The 24,945-nt window shown below is 39.5% G+C and overlaps 1 pseudogene; it reads left to right on the forward strand.

The window, feature by feature from the left end:
• The first annotated feature begins 10,196 nt into the window (after window positions 1–10,196).
• Window positions 10,197–10,976, forward strand: LOC143584431 (secreted RxLR effector protein 161 pseudogene; annotated as a pseudogene).
• Window positions 10,977–24,945: the final 13,969 nt, after the last annotated feature.

Genomic DNA, 24,945 nt, shown 5'->3' on the forward strand with positions numbered 1-24,945 from the left:
ACTTAAACCATGACATTTATTAACTTAAAACGTCATATTATTAGTTATTACGCATCTTTTTCGGCTTGATCGATCGTCTCTTGCTCGGTTTGGTATTAAAGGTTTCGTTTAACTTACCGACGTACTATTAAATCGAAATCCTTTTTCTGTGCTTTAATCCACTTATCCCGAAGCTTTAATACTTCGTAACATCACTAAATATCATATATTTCGTCTATAATTGAACCCTCGATTCATTCGGGTTTCAATAACTATCGATCGTTTGATCGCATATTCAATACGGTGAATTATATATTCACGTACAATCAATACAATGAACCATGTATTCTCGTATAATTACCATGGTAACTCATATACCCGACATTACATATGACGTAACTAACGTCTACCGGTTAGGGTATACCTGGTTTCGTCGGAATCGTTACATTTTTCCCCCGTTAAGAAATTTCGTCCTCGAAATTTTACACGCCCTATATCCCCCATCGAGAGAGAGGTGGGGTTTTTCCTTCAGAATTCACCCTCGTGTTACCAAGTATAATCTGGTCTTCGCTATGAATTACACTTAATCTTAATCAATAAAGCTTGGTGTGTCCAAAGTGTTTAGTTTTCCCGTCTACTATCTCAACGGAATTATTTATGATATCAAATATGTCTTCTATGAGTACTTCCATTACTAGTACTTTCGTTGCCTCATCGTTTAGGTACTTTTTAATCCGTATACATGGCAAAACATCATGTATAGTACTTAGTCCCTGGAGTACTTTGATCGATAAACAAAATGACCTATCATGGAGATAGTTCTCATGGGGTCCAATATATTAAGAAGCTATTTTCAGTTTTGCCAAACCACACATCACTTCTCTCTAAGGTGATGCCTTAAAATGCCTTGTCACCTCTATTTAGTGACAATGGTTTCCTTTGAACGTTGACATAAATTCTTTGCCAATCCTCGCGCTACTTTCAACTTCTCTTAAGCATTATAAATCCGATTGGTTGATTCTCGAATCAATCCAAATATTATGGCTTGAGTGACGCCCATTTTCGATTTAACAAATTGGTGATAATCACTTCACCCATAGAAAGCTTCAAGCTCTCAATGTTTCCTTCCCGTCTTCCAATATTGTGAGTAGGATGACTATTTCGATCTGAGATCATTGAAAATGGTACTCCACGACGAGATACCATTTCACCATTAGGAATTTGGGCGAGAATTCATTGTGGTAAACGTCATAGATTGGAATGAAATGCGAGGATGGGTTAATCGATCCGCGATTACCCAATTGTCCTCATGCCTTTGATATATCTTGAGAATTCGCGTCCCGAAATCCAATGTAATTTATTCCCACTATCATTGGCGAATTTTCTGTCGTTGTGGCGTTCCCAAGGGTTTTCGGTATGTAGCCTTATCTCTTGCACAACTTAAATATTCACCAACATACGTAACCATATCTTTCTCCAAACTTGGCCATTAATAAAATCCTTTCAGATATTCGTATCATCAATAGTCTAATCCGATCACGGATGTATGGAATATTTCGATCTATGCGCTTCGTCCATGATTAATTCACGAAGGTCATGGAGGGTCGGGATCCAAACCCGATCTTTGAAATAGAGAATTTCGTCCACGCGCTGTTCGAAATTCTTCCCGTTGCTGTAAAATTCCTTCTTTTCCAATTGTTCCTCTTTCAACGCCTCACGTTGAGCGACTCGAATCAGGTTCGAAGGTTCGACTGGACTATCATCCCCAGCACTTGCACTCGCAATGGCTTAACCCGATCTTTCTTACTCAAGGCATCGGCTACGGCGTTAGCCTTGCCAGGGTGATAACGGATGTCACAGTCATAATCGCTTAACAACTCGACCCATCTTCGTTGCCCCATATTTAGTTCTTTCTGATCGAATATGTGATGCACACTTTTATGATCGGTGAAGATGGTGCACTTCGTAGCTTAGAGACAATGTCTCCACATTTTAAGTGCATAGATAACCGCTCCCAGTTCTAAGTCGTGAGTAGTGTAATTTTACTCGTGTACTTTTAACTGTCGGGAAGCATAGCTATAACCCTAATATACTGCGTCAACACGCATCCTAACCCTTTACGCGATGCGTCACAATTACGCGGCAAAACCATCGTCTCCATCGGGGAGACTTAAAATCGGCGCTTGGCACAATTTTAATCGTTTCTATCTTATTTGGATCTTTGTGAAATCCTTGTCGCTTTACAACATGACCAAGGGATTATGCATTCTTTATTCAAAATCACATTTTGAAAACTTCGCGTGCAACTCTTCTTTCTTTAACACTTCCACAATTTTTCTTAATCGTCGTTCGTGCTCTTCTTTACGTTGCGAATATATCAAAATATCATCAATGAATGCTATGACAAATTTGTCAAAGTAAGGTTTACAGACTCGTTTCATGAGTTCCATGAATATTGCCTGCGCATTTGTTCACCCGAACGGCATGAATAAGAATTCATAATGGCCGTAGCGAGTCCGCAACGCTGTTGCTGCAACGTCCTCCTCTTGGATTTTTCATTTGGTGATAACTATATATAAGATCAATTTTCTAAAGATAATTCGCCCTTTGCAGTTGGTTAAACAGATCATTAACTTCGAAGAAGTGAGTACCTACTCTTGATCATCACTTTATTCAATTCTCCCTAATCAATACATATCCTAACACTTCCGTCCTTCATTTCCCAAATAACTCTAGTGCACCCCATGGTGACTAACTAGGTCGTATAAAACCTTATCCAACAATTCTTGCATTTCAGTTGGCGCAAGTCGGTAAGATGTTTTAGCAACAGGGCCAGCTTGAGGTATTAAATCGATTCTGAATTCGACCTGTCGGGTTGGCGGTAATCCAGGGAGTTCTTCTGGGAAAACTTGTGGAAATTTGCGTACCACCGGGATATCTTCTATATGTTTTCTTTTAAATACTTTGGCAATCACGTTTGTTAAATACACCACGTCTTCTTGTCGTAAATATTATAACATCTCAAGATGAGATTAGAGTGGTAACATAATACCGTACACTTTTCTCTGTATCAAATCGCTTCATCGTCCGAAGGAGATCTTCTAATCGTCTTCTTTTCATATTTGATTTCAGCTTCATGTTGAGTTAGCCAATCCATGCTAACTATTACGTCAACACTTCTTTACTTTACTGGTCGTAGGTCAATAAGGAAAGGTTAATCGTTCAGAATAATAGGACAATTCCGAACAATTTAGTTAACCATTAGGGATTTACCGTTAGCGATTCTACAGTATAGGGTTCTATAGTTTCACTTAATCGGTATCTTTCCCAATAATAGGAGGTTAACGGGAACTAACTTCTATCGACGACCGTAAAAATTATCACTGAAGTCTATTGATTTAAAACTACCACATACTTAACACCACCTTTGGATCATGACGTGCTTTATTCAAATTACTCACAAAAGCACGGCTCCTTGCTTGATCAGAGGTTGATGCTTGTCATGAGGTTTGTCTTCTAACGACACCTTGGTTCAACTTTGGGCAATTTCTTTTGAAACGTTCGGTACTGCCACATTCATAGCAAGTACAACTGTTTGGCATAATTTGATTTCTTCGGATGGATTGTTATTGAAGTTGTTGGGTTCGGAGTGGTTGTACATGAATGGGTTGGGGTTGTCGGTTCACATGGCTTCAATTGGTTCTACAATTAGGGCATTACGTCCATCTTTACCACGCCTGTGGCCTACTATCACTCGACATTCTTCTTCCTGCCGATAACCATATTTTCCACATTTAGGGAATGACCCTTCATGCGGTTCATGTTTCACACCAGAACTAGTCTCAGTATAATTCTGGGTTGTATGACATTCCTACTTATTCAAAGGCCTATCTCGCACTATGCCTTTATCACTTCTCTTCTGTAACACACAACGTCTCACCTAACGTCCTTCCAGTCCATTTCTCATAGAGTCAAATATATCAATGCTGGCTTGTGACACAATCCTTCCAAAGGTTGTATATTTTACAGGATTGACTATACTCCTTATCGATGGAGTTAGTCCCCAATATTGCGCTTACTTCGCTTAGCTCCAGGAGTAATTAGCCATGTTACCAGACATGACAATTCCTTTAAACGTTTAGCGCGTTCTAAGTGATCAGCACACAACATTTCTATCTTTCATAGTTCAGTTTCAAATCTCTGAACTCAATTACTCGAATAAAAGTGCTCTAGCACAAGAATTTTAAATTTTGACCATATTATCTGAACAAAAATTTTCTAACTATAATTTTGTACCATCGTGTTCCATCACGATACAACATAATCTCCCAACATATCTGTAGCATATTTCACTACACAATGTTCTAGACTTTTACCAATATCCTTAACCATTTCGATCTTTCCTATCCACTTGCTAATCTATTCCTCCCTTTACCAACAGTAAACCATTAATAATTCCTTTAACACAACCGATAAACATATTCTTCACACCGGGTCTAATTCATTACGACTAATATTCATGTTTAGTATATAACTAATACTTGTAGTCATAATAGCATTCGGTGGGACATTATCACTCTTAGTAATACCACTAAGAATTGAAATATTCATAATCATGTGATTGCTCAATCTATAATTCTGCGTTCACATTTGCATCAACACTAGCAGTGATCTGTGATACTACATTCGGTATCATCATCTGCTATCCTTTAGCAATCAACTGAATCATATCAATCTCCATTATTGGAGTTACTCTTTTTATGTCATTCTGCCGTACTCGTCCCGTACGCAGTAATCAATACTAATCTCACCGTATAACTCGTTACCAGTTCAATCATATCAGCAGGTACACATACACACCAAATATTATCATATATATTACACATACCGGCATCCAGTATAAATATATGTCCCACAAATATAATAACATACGGACTTAACCTGACGTCGGTTAACTTTTAAATACGCTTCATAACCCTTGTCACTAACTGACATAGAGATCTTCTCAACAAAGATCAATGTTTAATATGCCTGATTCCAATATCCGTCTGCATGTCAGCATAACCGATACATGCTCACCGTGAGCACCAAATGATTACGTACCACGGAGTTATAATATCCGTTTCTATTTGTATATCCGGCATACACGGTATACCATCCACGAACGAACAGCCAACTATTCTATCATGACTCCAACACCTCTTTGTGTATGGGTAATCATTCTATTCGAGCATACATGGGTGTTAACATCTAACGGATGTAAGGATAACATAGGGAGTTGCAAGGTTCAAGGTAATTGCGCAACATGGGTTGCCTTCAAATATTATTAATTACTATTATGGGAAACTCTACACTCGCTCAGTCAATGTCCTCAGGCGTTCTAGGTTTGCTAAAATCGGTAATTCTCGATCTGAAGTTGGTCCGTCTCATATGTTTGTGAGTGAGCAATACATATATATATATTTCAATATATTATTTTATTTTATTTTATTTATTTACTCCTTTACTTTAATGGAATAAGAATGGGTTCAGGTACGGATCCGTTCGTACGTGAGGGTCGACGGTTCGGGTGAGCATCTGGGGTTATTAGGATATACGGTACCGATGTTGGTAGGGTAAGGGATTCATCAATTTTGGTTGGGAGTGACGGTTACTAGATATTTCTGGTTAATGTCAAACGGGAGATCCAACTTGGTACTATCATAACTATGGCCCGATAAGTCAGACTTATCATCAACCGATGCTCTAGAAATTTCGGCATCCTCGGTACTTTTTATTATTTCCTTCCCCGGTTCCTTATCCGGGTCCCATTTCTCAATACATGTACCCACAAGATATGTACATATATATATACACATTAGCACGTATAAATAATACTATATACTTTACACATATGTTGCCATTTTTACCTATTAATGTTCCCCGTGACTTCCCCTGAATTCCCTCGTGCGGACAAGTCTGTTATTATGTTCCGGACCATAATAACTCACTTGTCCATCCAAGTTCATCCAGACCTCGTCACAATAAATTATTAGTTGATATTCAGATCCTATAACACTTGAGCTACTGGTTATATTTTAGGTATCTTTTAAAGACATCCTAATTCTTTTATAACCAATGGCTCTGATACCAAGTTCTGTAACACCCCGTCACCGCAGCGGAAACGTAAACGGGATGCGACAGACACCTCTGATATCAACCACATTGTTTATAAAGAAAATCGAATGCATTAATATACTTCAAAATTACAATATCTCGTCTTTCATTACCGTCTAGGTGATACACAAATCATACAATACGGTTCATAATTCTATCTGTTATAATGTATCCTAACGTCCAGCACGCAAACCTTACACACATCAAGCACTTAGCACGTAATCAATCACTTTATCTTAGTTGTACCTGAAAAGCATGTGAGAAAACGGGTCAACTACGAATAGTTGGTGAGTTTCACAATTCGAGTAAACCATGATAAATCATTATCATAAAATAATATTATTATCGATGTAATTATGTTGAGCCCACAAGTGAAACCTCTGACTATCACACACAATCCCCGTGGCATATCCCCCGCCCACGGACCCGTGACATATCCCCCGTCCACGGAACCCCAAACCGCTATGTCTAACATTACATAGCAAAATATATATAACACCCAAAATAGACATGTGCAACTGGCTGGGAAACATCAGCAAATCCATGCCGGACCAGTTGGGTTTGTCAGACCAATAGTACTATTCACACTCTACCGGCTTTCAGTTAATCACTCGTGTTCCGGGGCCTTAGAATGTTAGCAACTCAGACAATTACCATCTTAATACTTTTCCGTACGATTCCCGTACAATAAAATATATATAAATCCACGCAAATCCATGCGTTCAGTATGTACTTAAACATTTCAGTAAAAACATGCTTCTGCCCCGAGAAAATATTCGAAAACAGTTCAGAAAAAGGGGCTCGTGAAACTCACCTTAGCACATGCAAGCAGGTAACGACAATCATTATCAATTAACACGTCCAATCTGTAATATGATCCCTACGATCGTTATTATACAATTATTGTTTATATAATCTTTAACCTTATCAATCGGTACATCTGGGGACACTGTTAACCCAGTACTGTACCTGTTCCGGGGGCAATGTTAACCCAGAAATACTTCTCCGGACTCAGATTGTGATGTCGTTTAGAGTTCCATGGTCACAATTTCTATTAGTCGTTTTCTCGTTTTGCGTGCCTAGCACGAATATCCGTTTTATGTTTCAAAATGAGTTTGGTCACACACGACCCGAAAATCGTTGTTGACTGATAATTTAGTTAAAGAGGTGAAATTAATACTCGGTTTAGACGCCCCGATTGACCTCGAGACCCGTTTCCGTCTTTGGCGTACCGGAAACTGTTAAATCGGTTAAAAATACCCAAATCATCCGAATTATTTTCGGATGATTCATTTTTACTTGTTTAACTCAATTATATGAAAATAGTCCATTTTTAAGGTTTTTATACACCAGTCAGCTCGCTTATGCGAACTTTACCGGTTTACGCGTTTTAACTTTAAAAGTTTGATAATTAGCACGATTAATTATCCGTTTACTCTCAGATCTTGAAATTTTTCCCAAATCACTTTTTAACAGTGGGTAATTTTATAAAAATATTTCCAGAATTAATTCTTATATTTAAAATTTATTTATCTATTTTTAAACACCATTTAAACACTAAATTTTTCCTGGACGTCCCCTGCCATCCACATAGTCCCCTGTAATTTTTCCAGAACCAAAATCTTCTTTTACATCCCCTTTTTACCAAAACCGAGCTAGAAATCCCTAGAACTCGTTTAACCGAAAAGCCTACTTAGACTTCTCCAATGGACCTCAAATTTTGTGTGTGACTTATACATGATATGAAAAGCTTATCTGCAATTTTCCAGAATTTTTCATGATATTTAACTATTTTTCACCATTTTTGGCCAAAACTGAGCATTAAATTCATCAAATATTCATCCTTTATCCAAAAATTACCAAAAATTCACAGAACTCATATTTTCATGTGTTTAACACCTCTGTAAAATTTCATGACCTAACTTTAAAGCATCAACAATCTGTCCAAATTTCCCAAAACCGAACATAACCGAATATACCTTTCGTTTTCCGCCACTACAAGCTACAAACTCGTCTTTCCGTCTTATCTACCACTAAATACAGAGCCTACAAACAACACACCACAATACCAAGCAAGTTACACTTACGATCAAGCCATTTCTTTCATGGTTACGGTTATGATATTAAAAACAAAGGTTTAACCGTAAAAAATTCGTTTTTGATTCGTTTAACTCATTCCTTGGACCAAGATCCCTTGTATAACCCGTATACATCACTTGATCATGCAAGAATCGGTTCCATCTCGGGTTTTCACCCTTTTTCATTTGGAAACCTCATTTCCTTGCAAGAACACTCAAGAAAGGAAGATGAACACACATATAACTCGATCATTACCTCGTTGTTCTTGCTCAACACTAGGGTTTAAGCCTTTGGAATTGAGAGAAAGTGTTGAAGATTGTGTTTTGTGGATTGAAAAAAGAAAAAAAAAGATAATAAGGACCATGGAAGGCCGATCGGTCTACATGTGGGGGTGGGGTGGGACCCACAATTTCATTTTTGGCCACTCATTTGGATATCCGCAATATGGATAATGTTTTGGATAATCTGGTTCAGTTCGTTTCTCGGTTAAATGTTTAATTCGGCTTAAAACGAGGCTAAAACGGTCGTTTTTGGTCTAAAAATCGAAATTTATATAAAACCGATTTAAAAACTTAAACCATGACATTTATTAACTTAAAACGTCATATTATTAGTTATTACGCATCTTTTTCGGCTTGATCGATCGTCTCTTGCTCGGTTTGGTATCAAAAGTTTCGTTTAACGTACCGACGTACTATTAAATCGAAATCCTTTTTCTATGCTTTAATCCACTTATCCCGAAGCTTTAATACTTCGTAACATCACTAAATATCATATATTTCGTCTATAATTGAACCCTCGATTCATTCGGGTTTCAATAACTATCGATCGTTTGATCGCATATTCAATACGGTGAATTATATATTCACGTACAATCAATACAATGAACCATGTATTCTCGTATAATTACCATGGTAACTCATATACCCGACATTACATATGACGTAACTAACGTCTACCGGTTAGGGTATACCTGGTTTCGTCGGAATCGTTACAAATGGTTCCAGAAGAACCTCAGATACCTGAAAACGAAGAGATCTCAGTAAATTATATTATGTCTAGAAAGGTATGGAACTGAAATAAAGTCGACGTCGATGACAATTTTTCATACAATGTAGCGCTAGAAGTAATGGAAAACAATGAGGATCAAGAACCAAAATCTGTCAATGAATGTAAAAATAGAAAAGATTGGCCAAAATGGAAAGACGCAATTGAGACATAATTAAATTCCTTTGCGAAACGAGAAGTTTTTGGACCTGTAGTCCATACACCTAAAGGTGTAAAGCCCGTTGGATATAAATGGGTCTTTATTCGAAAAATAATGAGAAAAATGAGATTACACGATATAATGCACGATTGGTAGCACAAGGATTTTCTCAAAGACCTGGAATTGATTATGAGGAGACATATTCTCCAGTGATGGATGCAACGACGTTTCGTTATCTTATTAGTCTGGTAATACAAGAAGGGATTGATATGCGTCTAATGGATGTTGTGACAGCCTACATTTATGGCTCACTTGATACTGATATTTACATGAAACTTCCAGAAGGATTCAAATTGCCAACATCATGTAAATCTAGTTCTCGAGAACATCTATCAATTAAGTTAAACAGATCTTTATATGGGCTAAAACAATCTGGACGTATGTGGTATATTCGCCTTAGTGAATATTTGTTGAAAGAAGGATATAAAAATGATTCTGTATGTCCATGTATTTTTATAAAGAGGTCAGAATCTGGATATGACATAATTGTTGTATATGTCGATGACTTGAATATAATTGGAACTCCGGGGGAGCTCCAAAAGGAAATTGAGTACTTGAAACAAGAATTTGAAATGAAAGATCTTGGAAAGACAAAGTTTTGTCTTGGGTTACAAATTGAACATCTTAAAGATGGAATCCTTGTGCACCAAGAAAATTACACAGAAAACTACTCAAAAGATTTTATATGGAGAAATCGCATCCATTAAGTACTACGATGGTTGTAAGGGCACTGGATGTTGAGAAAGACCCATTTCGACCTCCGGGAGATGGAGAAGAAATTCTTGGTCCAGAAGTACCATATTTAAGTGCAATTGGTGCACTAATGTTTCTTGCTAGCCATACACGACCGGATATATCGTTTTCTTTAAACTTATTGGAAAGATATAGTTCATGCCCGACTAGGAGACATTGGAATGGGGTCAAACAAATATTTCGATATCTCCAAGGTACAAAAGATATGGGTTTGTATTTCACTAACCAATCTAAAACAAGTTTGGTTGGTTTTGCAGATGCAGGTTATTTTTCTGATCCTCATACAGGTCGATCTCAAACTGGATATTTGTTCACATATGGAGGTACTGCAATTTCATGGCGTTCAGTAAAGCAGACAATCACCGCTACTTCATCTAATCACGCGGAAATAATAGCAATCTATGAAGCTAGTCGAGAATGTTTTTGGTTAAGGAAGGTAATACAATATATTCATGGATCTTGTGGTATTTATTCTGAAGACGAGGGGCTAACCGTTTAACACGAAGATAATGCAGCATGCATTGCTCAACTTAAGGAGGGCTATATCAAAGGTGAAAAAACCAAGCATATTTCGCCAAAGTTCTTTTTCACACATGATTTGCAAAAGAGTGGAGATGTTATCGTCCAACAAGTTCGTTCCAGTGACAATTTAGCATATTTGTTTACCAAATCACTCCCGACCTCAACATTTAAGAAACTGGTTCATGGGATCGGGATGCGTCGACTTAAGGAGCTTAACTGATTCTCATCAGGGGGAGAAAATACGCGCTGCACTCTTTTTCCCTTAGCTAAGGTTTTATCCCACTGGGTTTTCCTGGCAAGGTTTTTAATGAGGCAGCATAAAGCGTATGAAGTTGATAATCAAGGGGGAGTGTTATGAATATAGATATTATTATATTTCTTATTATGATTATCAACCACCAAATATAGATTGGATTGTTCCTTAAGTTTTCCTCCTCTTAAAAGTATTTGAATACCTTAGTGCTTAAGAATAAAATATTATAAGTAAAAGTAATCTAAAACAAGACCAATAGATTAGACTAGACTTAGCCATTTCGGCTGAAATACAGTTAGGACAAGTATTGATACGTGTAACTTATATACAATTAGCAGAGCTCAACTAAAGAAGGGAATAAAAATTAACGGAGAAAGAAACAGGATCCAGGTGAGTTTCTAGCTCCACTTCCTTGTTATGTTTTCGGGACTGTGTGCATACTCGACGTGATAGTTAATACACTTACCTTAAATGGCAAGTGTATGAAATGTATGATTTATATGTTAAGTAATGTCTGTCTTGAATGTGAATGAAAGGTTGTCGGTACGTGAACGATCTTCGGATATTGCACGTATTGACACGGAAGGTGATTAGTTGTACGTATGGTATGAGGAAGCAAGTGTATGAACGGTACGCGGGCTCTATAAATGATATAGTAAGTTAGGATGGCAAATCCCTATAACCTCTATTGGATTTAGACCCGGGAAGTGATAGTGCAGATAAGGTCTGTGGATCTTATTAGTGTTCCTTAAATGGATATTTAATAATAAGGTTTATGCTCCTTAAATGGATATTAAATAATAACGTATATAGTGTTCCTTCTATGGATAATATATAGAGTTTCTTTTATGGATAATGTATAGTGTTCCTTTTATGAATAGTATATAAAGTTCCTTCTATGGATAATGTATAGCGTTCCTTATATGGATATTGCATAGTGTTCCTTCTATGGATAATATATAAAGTGTTCCTTATATGGATAATATATATAGATTGTTCCTCTTATGGAGAATATAATATGGGCAATAGTGATAGATCTTTTAATAGATATTATGTGACATTCCTCTTATGGATATTTATACAAAGTTAAAGTATTTATATGTGTCTTCAGATAAGTGAAGGAATGTATGAGAACGAATTGTATGTTGCCTGATTAACTAGAACTCACTCAGCGTAGCTGACTTTTAGTATGCACGCATGTAAATATGTTTAATGAGCTAGCATGAGGAAGGCACATGGCATGGATTGAATGGCTGGCATTTGAAGATGGAAGAGAAATTATGTTTAAAATATGATGTTGTATATTATGTTTTAAAGAAAATATCGAATGTTTTGTATCGAATGATTTATGTTAACGTTTCCGGAAAGTTTTAATAAACTCTGATTTGTAGAACTGTGTTTATGACTAAATCCAACGTCAAAAGTGAGGCACCGGTAACGGGGCCTTACATTGAATCTCAAACTGACATCTGCGTTGTCACTTAAAGCTTGGAAAAGATAAATGTGAAAGCCTATTGATCTCAGAATAAACTATTATCGGATCTAGTTCATTTTTACTCTTAACAATTATATCTCATATATGTATATATTAGTATTAGTTGTATTGTATGTGTATATATAATTTGGAATGGGTAATTAGTTGAAGCTTTGAATGAGAAGAGACTTGGACAGCAATTCAATATGTTAACTCAAAACTTAAATTAAACAGTGGACGAACCCACTATATATAGAAGACAGGTCTAGTTCGTTACACATTCCGTAACAAACTAGACTCATGCTTCGTTACAATACATTAAATAATAAATAATAACGAACCGCCTCCTGATTCGTTAAACATACTTAACGAATCAGGAGGAAACTTAACTTAATGTCTAGTTCGTTAAGCATCCTTAACGAACTAGACTGTTCAACTAACGAACTAACTTAATATAACAAAGACTTTTACATTAAGATAAATGATAAATACAAAACGATAATTACAAAGACTCGAGACGCAAAACCGTGTACTAACAGACACCCCCTCGTCTTGAGCTCTTTGTCTTTAAATTAATTGAAGTGATTGGTCTGCCAATCTCTACAGCTGTGAATACCATGTTCATGACACACACGAGCAACGCATTGAAATTGCATTGCTCGGTCATAGTCTTCACGAAGCTCAATTAATATCTTATTCTTGAACAACACGTTATTGTCGGTCTCTGTCAAGTTCACGAGCCACATCGGATCAATGATCTTTATCAGCTCGTTCTTTAAGCCCTTACCCAACACAATAACGGCCTCGCCAGTCCGGTTGTCGTAGTATCAGCGGTTGAAAGATAAATACATGTGTTGATTCAACGACTTAACCGGTACACGCTTCATTGTTTTTGGCGGCTTTACCTTAAGGACCAACTTCCTCCAACCTGTCCTTGGTCAATCTCATCGATACGCTTACGGGTTGGAATATGAGGTTTAAAGAACTTAAACCCATGATTGTCCTCGAAACGCGGATGCTGATGAAACCATTCGGCATGTCGATTTCTCCCACGGTTTATAAAAGGACGGTACGCGAGAGACCGTATGTCCCATATTGGTAACGAAAGAACGTCAGTAATCTTCTCATAATACTGAACGCCTTTATCCCATTTATAATAAAAACATTCAAATCAGAATCAAAGAGCCACGAAATAATATCACCTTGAACCTTAGATACAACTTTGAAGGATGTCATCGGATTTGCTTGAGTGCGAGCGACAGCTTCAACTTTCTGCTCTTTATCCATATATCGGTATGCCTCAATAATCTTACGAGATTTCTTATCACGATAACCAAACCATCTCTGAATATCAGCAACAGTCGGATCTCTTATTGAATCAAATCTCGTATTAACTACGCTTTTGCCCTTAGAAACCTTATCCATATGATCTTCTGCTACTTTGACGGTTTCTTTAGTAAATATATGAGCACCCTAATCAACATTAGCGTGTTGAAATAAATAAGGGTATTCCTCAGCAGTCATGTCCTCAATCTCCACCGCCTCATCCTTATAAATAAAGGGCTTGTTCATCTCAATAGTAGGATCATTTAAGATCTCTTCATCGTTCTCAACCTCCACATCGTCCTCAGCTTCTAACACGGTTAACTCATCATCGTGTAGACCAAGCAGTATGGAAATATGCTCTCGTGTTAGGGACTTCTCAACAAAATGTCCCGCTTCAATCTCATCCGCAACAATAATACTTCTAACCACCCTCGTACCATCAACAAATATGATAGTATCAGCCTTGATCATCTCAATGGGCTTAGCAGATGTATAATCACGATAAACAATTATCTGCTTTCCCGAATCACCAACAGCACTCGTACCAGAACCAGAGGACGAGCTGTGAGTTTGTATAGGCTCACTTCCTCCAGCACCCGAAGCATCTGGATTTTCATCATCATTCTTGAGCTTCTTAAGTGCATCATCCTATCATCCTTGCATGTCAGCTGCAATATAAGATCCTCTTGCTCTTTGATTTTCACCCCTGAGACTGAACAATCTACAGAGATCTTTCGTTTCTTTCTAGCAATAGGAGATGTAGCCCATCAGCTTTTGTTGATTGTCCATCATACGTTCTTGAGTTATTCGTTTAGCAGACATTTGGTTTTCATACAAATGAAGTAAGCTCAAGACCATATTCATCTGTTGATCATGTGACATAGCAAGAAACGAAGATGAGATTGGTTGAAAAGGACCTTGAGGTCGGATAAGCCTCAGAAATGAAAATTCCATCGGTTGGGGAGGCTTCATCGTCGGTGTTGGAGAAACCACCGATGTATGTCACACCCTCAAAATCCACTAACGGAGTTTTACCGTCAGAGGGTGTGAACTAACAGGATCGGAATCATCAGTTATAATCAAACCATAAAAACGTTTAAATGAAAATAAGTGCGGAAGCGTAAAACCATAGAAACAATGTTACGTCACGCAGGACGATTTAAAACCAATGATAACAGTTAAAAGTGAGTTTGCATGGTTAAAAGTTTTTCAAGCAATGCATGTTCCTAAACAGCGCGCCCGCCTCGGCTACCTGAGAATAACATACTAAAAGTGTCAACACAAGGTTGGTGAGTTCACAAGTTATATAAAAATAAATCGTTTAGCGTTTGCGTTCAGCGTTTTGCGTTACAGCGTTTTGCGTTACAGCGTTTTGCGTTTTGCGTTACCAGATAGTGTTATGTCAATTATATATTCGATAGGTAGCTAGTCTATACAACAAGTATTACTAAGTGTTCGACACCGAAGCTGACTCTTTTATTAAGTGCCTTGTCACCAGGTCCTCCAGACCATGGTACGTGTCAGCCAAAATTACACCCGCTCGACCTCCAGTCGAGTTTAGCGTTGGGTGGGGTTTGTCAAACCCAGTAGTACTACTCAACAGTGACTCGCTATTCCAAATATTAACCGGTTCGATGTGTAGGACTTCAATTGTTTCGTTGCCACTTAGCCTTTACAAGTGATATATAATTTACTAACAAAATCTTAAATGCGTTTATCGGAGTATGTTATCTCCCCCAAGTGAAAGCGTTTAAAACAGTTTAAAAGGGGTAAGTGAAACTCACTGTTTGCGAAGAATTTCCCAAATTAAATCACCAAGATGCGCGTCACAGAAAAACTCTCTCTAGCGTTCTAAAACAACAAAGAGATTTACACTTCGTTACAGTCACTTAAACATCAAATACACATTCTGTCCAGAAACTGTTTGCATCCAAACTCAACATATTAACAATCTATGAACTATCATGCATTCATATGACCCTCTAGACTCCATAAACACCATCCATGCACATCAATTACATATTACATACTTGATTAGGGTTTGTGTTTGAACTCAAATCAAAGACACAACAATCAACATGCAACAAGATTCAATCTAGTTATCAAATCATCATTCAATCAACCACAATCATATTAGCTATATACATACACAAAATCGGCAGCTTAGGGTTTGTGGTTAACCCAACAAACATCAAAATCAAGCAACAAGAATGTATAGAATGATCAATTATACCATCCTAGCACCTAGTTCTTCAATCACAAGCTTGATTTCTTGGTTGAATGTGTGTGTATGGTGGACGGCAGCCAAGGGAGCAAGGGAGGGAGGGCCGATCGGAGCTTGGGGTTATGATAATAAGTTAGGGTTAAGTGATTAAGGTTATATTTATAGACATACAAGTTACACTCAAGTCCCTTCACTTTCAATTGTTGTTTTTCTAACTTAACTATCTTAGTTCTTGTTTCTTGTCTAGCATTACACACCATATAATCAAGTAACACATATGTTAACACATAATTATCACATAATTATTATGTTGACGTTTTTCGTTTAATCCTCAATCGTTTGCGTCAACTCGTTTGCGTTTCGGTGCAAATCCCGAAAGACTACACATGTAGTAAGTGTTAAGCGTCATTTAAACCCTAGTTTAAATGTAATGAAGTGTGCGTTATAGATTTAGTGATCTTAAGTTTGAATTGACGGAGTTGAGTTAACGGAGTTAACCTGAAATTGACGATTGTCACATCATTCCCATGTTAAAGAATTTTCGTCTTGAAAATTTGAGTCAAGTCGTGATGAGTGTCTGAAAAAGTAAGAAAAATTTTCGGTTTGTCATATCATCCCCTAGTAGAAAGAAATTTCGTCCCGAAATTTAATTCATACCTCAAGTGATGTCTGACAGTTTGCCGGGTTTCGCGGTTTTCTGTGTTTGGTTAGCCCTTCAAAAAGGTGAGGATACTTTTTCATCATTTGATCCTCGCGTTCCCACGTGAACTCCGGTCCACGTCTCGAGTTCCAATGAACTTTAACGATTGGAATTTTGCTGTGTTTGAGCGTTTTGGTTTCCCAATCCAAAACCTCGACTGGTTCCTCAATGAAACGTAACTGTTCATCAACTTGCAGTTCCTCCAAAGGAACTACTTGGGTTTCATAGGACAGGCATTTCTTCAAATTGGACACGTGGAATACATTGTGTACGCCACCGAGTTCCATTGGTAGGTCCAGTCGGTACGCCACCGGACCAACGCCCTCATTTATCCGGTAGGGACCAACATATCGTGGGTTGAGTTTGTTTCGCTTACCAAAGCGAACCACACCTTTCCAAGGTGAGACTTTGAGTAACACTCGATCGTTCACTTGAAATTCGAGAGGTTTTCGGCGCTTGTCGGCGTAACTCTTTTGGCGATCTCGTGTTGCTGCCATGCGATTTCGGATTTGAACTATCTTTTCCGAGGTTTTGAGTACCAGTTCTGGACCAGGGATTTGGCTGTCACCCACCTCTGCCCAGCAGAGTGGTGATCGACACTTCCGTCCGTACAGCGCTTCAAACGGCGATGCCTTAATACTTGCGTGGTAGCTGTTATTATACGAAAACTCTACCAAAGGTAAGTGAGGTTCCCAACTTTTTCCGAAATCCAATACGCATGCACGCAACATATCCTCCAGGGTCTGAATAGTTCATTCACTTTGCCCATCCATCTGAGGATGGTATGCTGTGCTCATATCAAGACGGGTTCCTAGTGCGCCTTGCAGCGACTTCCAAAAGTGTGAAGTGAAACGAGAATCTCGATCAGAAATGATTGAGACAGGCACTCCGTGCCTAGACACCACTTCTTTCATGTAAACACGAGTTAGTCTTTCCATTTTGTCCGATTCCTTAATCGCTAAGAAGTGTGCAGACTTAGTCAACCGGTCAACGATCACCCAGATGGTATCGCATCCCGTCGGTGTCTTAGGTAAACCCGTGATAAAATCCATTGAGATGTGTTCCCATTTCCACATTAGGAGTTCCGGTTGTTGCAGTAGACCAGATGGTTTCTGGTATTCTATCTTGACTCTGGCACAAGTCAAGCATTTGCTCACGTAGGTGGCAATGTCGGCTTTCATGTTCGGCCACCAGTAAAGTGCCTTTAAATCATGATACATTTTACCTGAGCCAGGGTGGATAGAATATCGGGACTTGTGAGCTTCGTCCATCACTAGAGTCCTCAACTCTCTGTACCGTGGAACCCAAATCCGGTTCTCAAAATATCAGACCCCATCCGGTCTGGTTTCAAGTTGCTTGTTCATGCCCCGCATGAGTTCCGACGGAAGATTGTCATCTTTCAAAGCTTCAAGTTGCGCATCGCGAATCTGATCGGGTAAGCTGGCATGAATCGTGAGTTGCAATGCTCTCACCCGTCTGGGTTTATCTGTTTCTTTTCTGCTGAGGGCGTCGGTCACTACATTGGCCTTGCCAGGGTGGTACTTGATGGCACAATCGTAATCCTTAAGCAGCTCGACCCAACGACGCTGTCGCATGTTCAGCTCCTTTTGATCGTAGATATGTTGGAGACTCTTGTGGTCGGTGTAAATGGTAAACTTGGTACCGTACAAGTAATGCCTCCATATCTTAAGAGCAAACACCACAGCTCCGAGTTCCAAATCATGGGTCGTGTAGTTCTTCTCGTGAACCCGTAGTTTTCGAGAGGCATAGGCTATAACCTTCTCGAGTTGCATTAGCACACAACCGAGACCTTGTATAGGTGCGTCACAGTGTACCTCAAAATTTTCCGTTCCCTCGGGGAGGGCTAGAATAGGGGCGCTACAGAGTTTGGTTTTCAATAGTTGAAAAGCGGATTCTTGCGCGTCACCCCAATTGTACTTAGTGCCTTTTGTGAGTCAAAGCAGTGAGGGGTTGAGCAATCTTTGAAAATCCCTCGATGAAACGCCGGTAGTAGCCGGCCAGTCCTAGGAATTGCCGCACCTCAGTCGGAGTCTTAGGTGCTTCCCAGTTTTTGATGGCCTCTACCTTACCGGGATCGACATGGATACCATTCTCGTTGATCACATGTCCTAAAAAGTGAACCCCGCGAAGCCAAAACTCACATTTCGAGAGTTTAGCATACAGTTGTTCCTTCTTCAATAATTCCAGAATCACCCTTAAATGTTCTTCATGGTCAGCTTCGTTCTTGGAATAGACGAGAATATCATCAATGAAAACAATCACAAACTTGTCGAGGTACGCCTTGCATACTCGATTCATGAGATCCATAAATACAGCTGGTGCGTTGGTTAGGCCAAAAGGCATAACCGAAAACTCGTAGTGACCATATCGTGTTCTGAAAGCCGTCTTAGAGATATCTTCTTCGCGCACTCTTAGTTGGTGGTAACCGGATCGCAGATCGATCTTCGAGTAGTAACTCGATCCTTGAAGCTGGTCAAACAAATCATCAATTCGGGGTAAAGGATACCGGTTCTTGACCGTCACCTTGTTCAACTCCCGGTAGTCGATGCACATTCGGAAAGTCCCGTCTTTCTTTCGGACAAACAAGACAGGGGCTCCCCATGGCGATGAGCTAGGTCGGATAAAACCCTTATCCAACAAGTCTTGCAACTGAGTGGACAGTTCCTGAAGTTCCGCCGGTGCGAGCCGATACGGGACTCGTGCTATGGGTGCTGCACCGGGTGTTAACTCGATTTGGACTCGTGCTAGGAGGGAGTCCAGGCAAATCCTCCGGGAAAACTTCCGGAAAATCTCGCACAACCGGTATATCTTCAATTCGCTTCTCCTCCGCGGGTTTCTCAACAATCTGCGCCAAAATTGCCGGATGACCCTTTCGTAGATACTTCTGCGCCTTCATAAGGGTAATGACGCTGGTGGTCATGCCGCTTCTTTCACCTCGGACCGAAATGATCTCGCCGGAAGGGGTAGAAATGTGAACTATCTTGTCGTGACATATAATCTCTGCTCGGTTCTCGGATAACCAGTCCATGCCGACAACGACATCGAAACTACTAAGCGTAAAAGGAATAAGGTCGATATCAAAAATATGACCTGACATTTTTAACTTACATCCCGCAAGTACATGAGTCGTTACTTTAGTCTTACCGTCAGCTAATTCAACAGGAAACATAGCATCTAACGGAGTTGGAGTTAAGTCTAAGAGTTGGCTAAAGGCTTTCGACACAAAACTCCTATCAGCCCCAGTGTCAAACAATACAGAAGCAAAAAAATCGTTCACAGGGAACTTACCAGTCACCACGTGCGGATCATTGCGGGCTTGACCCGACCCAATCACAAAAGCTCTTCCCTTGCCATTGCTTCCACCATTACTGCCACTTCCATTACCCCCATTGTTGTAGTTCTGTTTCAGCTTTGGACAATCTTTCCGGAAATGACCTTCCTGCCCACATTCGTAACATCCCTTCGTCGTCATAGGTGGCTTAGGAGCACCCTTTGCCGCAAGGTCTCCTCTACATTCTTTCGCTTGGTGACCCATCTTTCCGCATCTCTGACACTTGACACGGTTACACGGGCCAACATGATGATAGTTGCACCTATTGCACTTCGGATATTTTCCAGCATATCCGCCCGAACCCTGCCCGCTACCGTTGTTGTTGTGATTCTGAGTGTTAAAGCTCCGAGTGAATTCGGGCTTACGGTAGTGTTGTTGCGGTGGGAGGTTCGAGGACGAGGATCTGGTGTTGTCAAACTTCCTCTTTCCGCTGCTCGGGTTGTTGTTGCTGTGGTTGTCATTACTCTGGTTGTCACGGGCTTTAGCGGTTGAACCCCTAGGTGGTAATGCACCTTGGGTCACAGCCTGATCCGTCAGTTTGTGAGCTAAACGGATCGCTTGTTGAATCGTGGCTGGTCTGGAAGACGTCACCATGCCCTGAATCTGCGGTGCTAACCCATCAATGTACATTTCAATCCTCTTACTCGGCGGATCCACCATCCGCGGACACATCACAGCCAACTCGTGAGAACTAGTAGTGTAGGCTTCAATTTCCGAGCCCACCATCTTCAGTGACCAGAATTCTGACTCTAACTTCGAAATCTCTTCTCTCGGACAGTACTCCTCTCGCATCATGTTTTTGAACTCCTCCCAGTTCATCGCGTTAGCCAGTTCCAATCCAAGGATCTGCACGTTCGAATTCCACCAAGTGAGGGCAGAATCCTCAAGTGTTCCAGCAGCAAATTTGACCCTACTGGCAGGGGGACAATTGCACATCTCAAATGCCGATTCGGCCTTCTCAGCCCAACGCAGGAAGCCTATAGCTCCCTCAGTGCCCTTAAACGTACTGGGCTTGCAGTCAAGGTAGTTCTTGAAGGTACACGTTCCACTTGGACCTCCAGCTTGATTCTGAACGTGTGCGGCTAAAGCGGCCGCTGCATGATCGTTCAGCAGAGTTTGGAGTTCAGCTGCAGTCAAGTTGATGTTACCACGTCCTTGTCCAGCGTTTCTTCCAGCCATCTAGGTATTATCATCCCGAGATGTCGTCGCCTGAGGACACGTCCGAGTGTGCCTCTGGCTCAGCCGGTCCTTCCTCCGATTCCTCTTCGGGTTCCTCCTCGGGATCCTCCTCAGACTCCACTTCGGGATCTCCTTCGGGTTCGGCCTCAGGCTCTGCCTCAGGTTCGGCTGCGTTCTGAGCAAGTTGCATTCGTAAGACATGGCAACGCTCTAGAGCTATCTCGGTTCGGGTCCTTGCTTCTTGGAGTTGCTCTTGCAAGTCTATCATCTCAGCTTGCATCTTCATCGTAATTTCATCTGTTGATTACTAGCCTCTTGCATTTCCTTCATTGCCGCTGCCATGCGGGCAATCTCCTCCTTAGTCTCGGTTCCGTCCTTTAACAGTCCGGAAACGTTCGCTCTCGTATAGCGCATGTAACCCACGTCACGCTCCAAGCATGAAACAACAGCTGCGAGAACTCGCTCTACAGGTTCGGTTATGGGTGGTAGGGTGTTGGGATAAGCAGGATGGTTCGGGTGAGGTAACGGGGGAACTTGTTCGCGATAGACCATACGTCTGATCATGTTAGGGTACCAATCCCAGCTAACGTCGTTTTCGTATATGCCTCCGGATAGGCGGTACCTCTTCGGTGCGGGAGCTTCGAGTTCCAGGACTACTCGGGGCGGCGATGCGGTAGGTAACTGCGGTTCCTTCCCGTGAGCATGCGTCATCGAATCGGATGATGATGAGGGTGGCGTCGACATTCCTACAGGTAAGCCGTGTATGCGTGCGCGTATAAGTGAAAGAGGTAAAGAGATAAGATTACAAGACTACACAAACCTATGCAGTGCGTATCATTATAACTAATGGGTCGTCGCGGTTATAGTCTAGTATGCATGCGGCTTCTAGTTCGCTATAACCAATGGCTCTGATACCAATCTGTCACACCCTCTGACGGTAAAACTCCGTTAGTGGATTTTGAGGGTGTGACAATGTAACAGTTGTATATCTTGGTAATGTCGATAAAACATATTGAGGAATCATACCAAGCCTAGGATGCGACGTAAGCGTGGTCGTCAAAGTTAATTCTGGGGTGCTAGTAGTAAGCGGCACCACCGGTCTTTGAGGAATGGACAACCTTGGAGGTTGAACTCCAAATGAGATGCCAGCACCAGCCGACACACATTGCTTAGACGGTCCTTCACCAACCAACTCTTTCCCTTTCCATTTACGTTGAGCAGCTAAAGCTGCCTCAACCGCAGCTTGTTGTTGAGCTGGAACGTCACCATCACCACCATTACCACCACCATCTTCATTATCATCACCGTCGTTCCCACCTACTCCTTTCTCACACTCAGAATCCGAGTTATCATGGATCCAGCGACCATCTGGAGGACATACATAGTCTGGATTCACCAGATGACCAATCAAACGTTTGGTCCGTGATGTATCTTTCCTATAAATATTCATCCTTCGTATAGTATCAGCAGACATATGCTCAAGCGGTAACGCATAATCTGCTAAAGCTTGATCAATAACCAAATTTGGAATCAAATCTTGAATGATCAGCTGAAGAAATCGAGGATACATCAGGAACTTCTTACGCTGAATCACCATAAGGCATTCTTCCTTAAGGTGATAGAAAATCAGCTCAGAGAAGTTGAATGGCTTGTTCAGTATCAAAGCGACAAATGTTGATTGTAACATAATCCGGCATTCGTCGAAGCCACCTTTACGTCCTGCTAGGCAATGGATTAATACGTGCAATAAATACTTGTAAGTGGGACATAATCCATTCTTGTTATACATAGAAGCTTCAAGGTCACCACCATTGAATACTCGAAGAAATAGACCCCTGATCAATCCTTTGTTAAAATCACAAGGATTATCAATAGTGTCTCCAAATCGAAGAACCCGTCGAATAGCATCAGTGTTAACAGTAATAGGTGTTTGATTGATCGTAGCCTCAATATGGTTGTCGGCTTCAATATACCTAGCAGTGTTCCAAAACTGACGTATAATACTGAAGTAGACTTTCGGTCGTGCAGTCACATCATAGTGAATAGTTGAGCGCTTAATAAATGTCAATAAATCTCCAAATACGTCTTCATCTGTAAAATTCGTATCGACAAAAGCACCGATATTATGCTTTTTTTCGTACGGAAACAAAGACAGATCTTGTTGTTGTTGTTGTGGTTGTTCGGCAACAAGATGATCCTGATTCATATTTTCTGCCATTTCACTATATAAATAAATCCAAGAATCAGTAACAATGTATAATAATAATAATAACAATTATATCACATAATTAAAATTATAAAAATTAACTCCTATATAAACTTTTAATTTAAAATTATTGTTAAAATTCAAAATAGTTTAATATGTCATTTGTTAAGAATTCTGATTCGTTATAACGAATGGTGATTCGTTATAGCGAACCAACTACTTCGCTATCAAGCAAATAATTAATGAATTAGGTCTAACGAATCAAGAAGAAAGATTAACGAATTCTAGTCTAATTCGTTATAAATAACGAATGAAAATATGATTCGTTATAAATAATGATTCGTTATCCTGATTCGTGTGATTTGTATAACGAATTGGACACGAATGAGTTCCAATTCGTTACACAATAACGAATGGCCCTTAAAGCTTAATGTTTGACTAATTTGGTCAAGGTCAAAATTACAAAGAAAAAGAAAAGTCAAAGTTGCGAATCGGAAATCAATATAGCCACAATCAACAATATAAGACCAAATCAATGATCACAGGGATCTCGGAATCACATCGCAATTAGAATGGTATTACCGCACGCATAAAACCTGATAACAAAATCAACCAATTAATCCATCAAACAATCATCAAATATGACAAAAAAACATTACGTTATGTCTGTCAATACCTTATGAATCAAAATATATGATCAAAACAAGATACGATGATGACAAAAAATTTTGAAAATTTTTGCCAGAGTCAAAGTAGGGAAGGAAAGAAGAAAGTGAATAGTGAAGACGAACTGCCTTCACTAATCCCTATATAGTCTGACACGGCACAGTTTTCAATGTAACGAATCATTTGATTCGTTTGAATTTGGAAAAACGAATCAGGTGATTCGTTATCATTTATGCACACGTGGCATAACGAATTAAAGTCATTTCGTTAAAGTTTAAGAAAAAACAATAACGAATTAGATTTGTTTCGTTAAGTTATATTTAACGAATTAGAAGTCATTCGTTACAAAGTTGCGGAAGCGAATTAATTTAACGAATTAGAGAGCAATTCGTTCTGAATGACTTTGATTCGTTATACATGACTAACGAATTACACTTTGTAACGAATTAAACTTATGTAATTTTAAATTAAATAACTAAATAAATGAATTAATTAATTAAATAAAAGAATAATTAAATATTAATACCAGTTACTAAATTAAATAAATCAACGAGAACCCATATCTCGATGATCGAATACCTTAACGTGTTTTACGCTTTAAAACACTTAACTTAAAAAGAATTAAATAATATGTAAAACGAAAAAGCAAAATCTTTTTGGTATTTTGAACTTTTTAAAGTAAAATATTTACAAGAAAAATATCCGAAAATAAAAGCATCGAACAGAAAATGTTTTTGTGTTTTTGCATGATTTTTTAAAAGGCAGTACATATTTTTGGATTTTTGGAGAGTTTAAGTAGAGAATAATAT

Source organism: Bidens hawaiensis, unplaced genomic scaffold (genome assembly GCF_021521415.1).
Source record: "Bidens hawaiensis isolate Kalapana, Puna unplaced genomic scaffold, B.hawaiensis_p1.1 tig00033126_1, whole genome shotgun sequence".
Classification (NCBI taxonomy): Eukaryota; Viridiplantae; Streptophyta; class Magnoliopsida; order Asterales; family Asteraceae; genus Bidens; species Bidens hawaiensis.